Source organism: Zalophus californianus, chromosome 8 (genome assembly GCF_009762305.2).
Source record: "Zalophus californianus isolate mZalCal1 chromosome 8, mZalCal1.pri.v2, whole genome shotgun sequence".
NCBI lineage: Eukaryota > Metazoa > Chordata > Mammalia > Carnivora > Otariidae > Zalophus > Zalophus californianus.
The window spans coordinates 31,767,833-31,773,890 of record NC_045602.1 but is presented as its reverse complement, the minus strand read 5'-3'; the positions used below and the strand labels follow the sequence as shown (position 1 = coordinate 31,773,890).

The 6,058-nt window shown below is 45.4% G+C and overlaps 1 pseudogene; it reads right to left on the bottom strand.

Annotated features, from left to right (window-relative positions):
* Positions 1–1,789: 1,789 nt before the first annotated feature.
* LOC113938019 lies at positions 1,790–2,232 on the bottom strand (annotated as a pseudogene).
* Between the last annotated feature and the right edge of the window lie 3,826 nt (positions 2,233–6,058).

Below are 6,058 nucleotides of genomic sequence, written 5' to 3'. Positions count from 1 at the left end.
GGATCCTGGGCCCAGCCCTGTGTCAGAGGGTGGTTCCTCTAAGAAGGGGCTGAGGGAGGGTGGGAGGCATGAAACTTGCCCAGCACAATCCCCTGCCCGGGTTCTGATTTCAATGATCTCCCCTCAACAGTGGAATTCCCTGAGCAGCTATGCCTTTGCCAGACTCAAGAATGAGCTCTGAGGATGGATTTGGTTTCTCAGACCACTGCCCTGGGCCGCAGCTGAGTGCAATACAAGCTTCCCTATGTGGGGCTGGCCTCGCTCTCCTTTACGTGCCCCAGGCTGAGCTGTGTGAGAGCCCAGCCCACAGGAGAGGCCAAATGTTTGGGAATTTTATGGACCACCCCACTGTGGTTCTAACCTCATTTGTCTGAGGGGAGACAAATCAAAAGGAGGGCTTGCTAACTTTCCTTCTAAATCACTTCAAGTCTTTTCTAGCTCCAGACAGCTCCACGAAGTTTGCTTCCTGGTCTCCAAACCTCTCCATTCTTGGGCTCTGCTTCGGATGATGGGCTGAGCATAGAGATCAAGGGGACACCCACTTCCCTTCCAGTGTTGGCCCCACAAAGTCAAAGGAGGCTATAGACAAACTGTGAACCCAAATGAACATGAAACCTAATCGATACTGGCCCCTAGATGGAATTAGACTATCTTTAGGTGAACTATTCTAATAGCAACCCCCCACCTGCTTTGCATTCAGAGTTTTCACGCTTCCCTTCAACTTTCATTTGTCAATAATCTGTTTCATTTCCTTCCAAACTGCTGCTCAAGGTGTGATGTGAGCACCTGGCCTCTGAGTTCCCGTGGGACCAGTTGCTCGCGCTTGGGCCGGCTCTTTCACTGCTGAGGTACGGGAGAGAGAGAGCAGTTCAGCTTGCTCATCAACTTCTCTCAACTTCCCATTTTATATCGCTGTGCTCAGTACTACATCCAGAGGTACAACTAGGGTGGGGATGTTGGTACTTAATGAATGCTTTCTGAAAATATAAATGACTAAAAAATGGGGAATAGCTTTAGTTTAGACCCTCTGTGGTACCTTGTCTCCCCTTTCTGGACTCCCCTTTCTTCCACTGGTGGCCTCCACCCTTGGAGGCCACAGAGGTGGAGGCCACAGAGTCCTCACAGTACCCTCTGCTAACTCCGGGCTCTCCCCTTTGGCCTGCTTTCCAGGATCCTATTTTCCAATGGGATTCTGGGAGAATGGGATTGTTAACCCAAAGGAAAGCATCCTCCTAATGGTAGACTTCCAGACACTGGCAAATGGGTCAGAGGACAATGTTAGGTGGGGGTGAGGTGGGAGTGGGAGACAGTCAGGAAATCTTTCTGGAATCCCGGCTCTGTAAAGCTGGCCCTGGATATCTGAAATGCAAACCTCAGTTAGTGGAAGCAATGATACTTGTTCTCCTTCAACCCTTTCTCTGGATGAGCTAAGTGAAAGGAACACTATGTATGTGGAGAGTGAGTAGAAGAACCAGAAGGTACCAAGTCATTGGATTCCAAATTAGATTACAGGGCATGACTGCAAAGTTTAAAAACATGTTCTAGGATGTACATACTCACATGAAGACTGTCTTTTAATAGTAGTAGGTCACTTGTTTCTGTGATTTTTTTTTTTTTAAACAAAAAACAATCTGCATTGAGAACTGCCTTCAAGTCAGCCTGGCAGACACACCAGAAGAGTATTCTCTTAAATTTTCATTAAAAAAAAAAAATAGAAAAGGAGCATGATCATGAGCTTTAGGCACAACTGTTTGCAACAAATGACTTTAAAAATAGCTTTTTTTGGTAGTTTTATGGTTTTATTAACACAAATAGGACGTGCACAACAAGCCGTCTATTCATTTTCTTCACTGCACAGCCTGGGGACTCTGATGGCCAGCTGGGCTGCTCTTTCCACAGTAGCTTTGCAGTTCTTGGAGGAGACACTGTGAGCAATCTCCGCACAGTAAGATTTGTTGCACGTCAGCAGCACTTCAAGCTCCTTGACGTTGTGGACTAGGAACTTCTGGAAGCCACTGGGCAACATGTGCTTTGTTTTCTTGTTGCTCCTGTGACCAGTGTTGGGGCATCAAGATCTGGCCCTTGAATCTTCTGTGCACTCTATTATCAATGCCTCTGGGTTTCCGCCAGTTGTGCTAAATTTTGACATATGGGTCTGACTGGTGCTGGATGAACTTCTTGGTCCTCTTTTTTAATGATCTTGGGCTTCACCAGAGGTCTGAGGGCAGCCATGATGCCCAGTAACAGATGGCAGTGCCGAGGAAGAGAGGGGTAAAATTAGCTTTATTGGGATATAAGTGACATACAATAAACTGCACATATTTAAGTATACATTTTGATGAGTTTTGAGATATATACATATATTCATGAAACCCATCACCTCAGTTGAGACCTGAATGCCTCCATCACCCCCCAAAAGTTCCCTTTTGCCCTTTTGTATTCCATCTCTCTTCCTTACGCCCCCACATGCCCTGTCCTGGGCTACCACCGGTCTTTGGTGGCAAATAAGCATCTTTTCTAAAAATTAGATTTTCCCTAAAAGGCCGAGAATTTTCTAGCTCTGGGGCTAGGGTCATGAAGGGAGGTCCCCAAAAGAAGTCCAAGACAGTTCTCAGCAGGTACAGACCCTGGGAATAACATGTAGCCTCCAAGGAATGTACTATTTGTTTAGATATGTAAATCCTAGGATGGCTTTTGAAGAGTTAACCACATTATTTTACATTTTATCTTGTATCTGATGATATTCTGTAGTTGGAATCTATTCACCCAAACTAATTGGCCAGTTCTACAATTACACGTTCAGGCCATCATCTGGGAAAGTAACAGTCCTTGCTTCTTATGCCAAATGGTGTCATTTGAGGAATTCCAAACAGCCTTCAGGACATAGTTTTTCTTTTCTGGCTCTGTCTTCTATGAGGGAATCACTTCCTTTCCCCCTAAACTTGTTTCTCGTGCCCCGGATACGGCATCCAACCCTGTTTCGTGTCCACGCGGTCCTCGAAAGAGCAGCAAGCCCAGCCCGCCCTTTCGGTGTCTTCTGTCAGCCTCTTAGGGGACCTCCTGCCTTTCTCACCCACATTACTCTGGATCTGTCGGCCCCTTCAGCCTCTTCACTGATTCTCCAGCTTCCAGTCTCTCCCTCTTTCATCCTCTATGTATCAATGGATCTTTATAAAAGGCAAATCCAATCAAATCATTCTTCTGCTTTAAATATTTAACTTTGTGACTTTATAATGTGTCTTTCTACCTGTCCAGAGCCTCCCCACCCACCTCCCCCAACCCAGCCCACTTTTTTGGGGCTGCAACCAGGAAAGATTTTAATAGTGCTCCAGAGAGCAGAGGGGCATCCACATGTGCTCCCATTTCTATCCCCATTTCCCGAGACTCACTTTCCAATCATACCAACCTGGGAACCCCGGCATGTACCATCTGCTCTCCTACCCAAGCCTGTTATTTCCTCTTCTTGAAAGCCCCCTTCCTCCTATTCTGGAAGACTTTTCATGCTTTTTCTCCTCTGCAGCACTCTTACTACCCTGACCATTATGGATAGTGATTTTTTGATTGGTCACTAATTGTGAGGGCAGGGACCATCTGTGTCTTTCATTACAGAATGCCTGCATTTGGCACTTATGCTTGTGAATGGAACAAACCAATGCAACTTGTATTACCCTAAATCAACATCTAATAACCTTTAGGACTGTGCCACCGGTGAGGGGGATTTAACAAGTCCGACGTTGGTACCTGATGTAAAGTATTTGTAGCCTGATACTTAAAATGCTGTTCACTTGCTATTTTTTTCTCTGCCAGCAACTCCCTCCTCCCAGGGCATGACGTGTCTCACTCCCTTTCCTTCCTTTAGGTCTCTGTATTTTGAATAGCAAGATCCTCCCTGAGGATAAAATAGTAATGACCCACCCCCAGCAATCCCTATTTTCCTCTATCTAGCTTCCCCCGCTTCATACCTATTACGATCTGACATACCATGTACTTACTTGTGTATTCATCTACTGTCTATTTGTTACCATCGGAATACAAGTTTTGTAAGGGTAAGAATTTTTCCATTTTATTCCCTGCTGCATCCCCAGCATCCCACACAGTGCCTGCCCCTGCCACACAGTAGGTGCTTGTATATATGCGTTGAAAGAACGAATATACACAGAGAACAGCAAGTGTCTTTGGAGGACGGCGCTATGCATTTCAGTGTCAGTGTGCTAGAATGAAGGAAATGCTAGTCTGTATGCCGGAACAGTGGCAAGCTGGGGTCATCGGATGGTGTAGTGAGTTCCAAGAATGAAAACAACCTCTTTCAGCCTCAAGCAATATAAAAAATATATTTAAAAAAATATATTCTCACCCTGTGTCTGGAATACTAATAATATATGTGAAGAAACAAGATCAGAGCAAACAAAGAAAAGTGAGTTCTAATAAATCAGAAAGAGAAAGAGAGAGAGAGAAAAAGTGAGAGGCTCAGCCACACCAACCTTTAGATGCTACCAGCAGATCTTTGGTGTTTGCTCTAAATTCTGTAAATCAGGGGCGCTGACCTATGGGAAAAGACAATGGCAAAGACAAGCTGAGAGCTGGGGTTTTATTTTAAGAAGCAACCCGGAGCGTTATGGGCAACTGCACTGAGATTCAGCTGTATCTCACGGGAGCTCTGAGCCGGCCATTTGTGGGCCTGGGTCTTGGCTTCCCCTCTCCTCGCCCACTGGGCCCAGGGCAAGCCACTCCCTCCTCTGGGCCTGGGCCCCCACCAGCGGGGGAATGAGGGAACTGGAGAAAACCCATCTCCAAGGTCTCATCCACCTCTAAAGTTCTGCGATCCTGCCTCTTGACAGGGTTTTCAATTTGTCCTCATTAATGCAGAGATTCAATTAACCAGGATAGTAAATTCCCTGAGCAGTCTACTTAATTGGATTTTTACTAAAATAGCTCCAAATTTTGTTTACTGCATTAAAAAAACAAAATATTTTTTGCATTATTTTATATCTGTGGGGAATGTAAAAGCATTTAACTGTAATAGCTAGAAGTTTGGCTAGAAGTTATTCTGTAAAGCAGAGTTTCTAAACATTTTTGACAGTGATCCGTGGGTAAAAAAAAAACCCAAAAAACAAAACAAAACAAAAAAAAAACCCCTGCTACATTTTACACACACACACACACAGTAATAAAAACTTTGCAAAACAATGCTTCATCTTCCCATATGATGCAGTGTGATATTCTCTATTCCATTCAGAAATGTTAGTTGAGGGGCGTCTGGGTGGCTCAGTCATTAAGCGTCTGCCCTAACCGGCTCAGGTCATGATCCCAGGGTCCTGGGATCGAGCCCTGCATCGGGCTCCCTGCTCTGCAGGAAGCCTGCTTCTCCCTCTCCCACTCCGCTTGCTTGTGTTCCCTCTCTCGCTGTGTCTCTCTCTGTCAAATAAATAAATAAAATATTAAAAAAAAAAGAAAGAAATGTTAGTTGACATACTAATTGATTTCACGATCCCCATGAAAAGCTCAGACTCAAAGTTCTACAGGCCTCTACCTGCCTCTCAAAGAGTTGGGTGTCTGGGTAATAAAACATCCGGGATGTCCCAGGGTTGTCCTTTGATAGCTGTCCCACACACTAACGCTGAGGAAGCTATAGCCACTTGACTGGTTTTACATTTTAATTCACACCATTTGAACTGTCTTTGGCATTTCCCGAGAGGTGATCCAAGGTGGGGGTTTGAAAAACCATTCATAGGGAAGATGGTACAACCGTAGGGGGAAATTGACATCTCCAGTTGCCCCTCTGCTGCAGCTCGGTTGAGATGCGGCAACATGCTTGCTACTGGAGAGACCTTGAAAAAGTTCTTGGGGGCAGCTTGCAATTCCAGCGTGTGGCGGACACTCGTGGAAGGGGATCTGGCTTGAGTTGAAAGGTCTGGCTCAGGAAGATGGTCTATAAGGATAAGGTGGCTCTAGCAGAAGGGGACTCTGTCAGCGTGCCTTTGGAGGAACGAGGAGGAACTGGAGAGTAAATCAAAGAGGAAGTTCTCTGGAGACCCCACACAGCTCTTTCTTTGAGAAA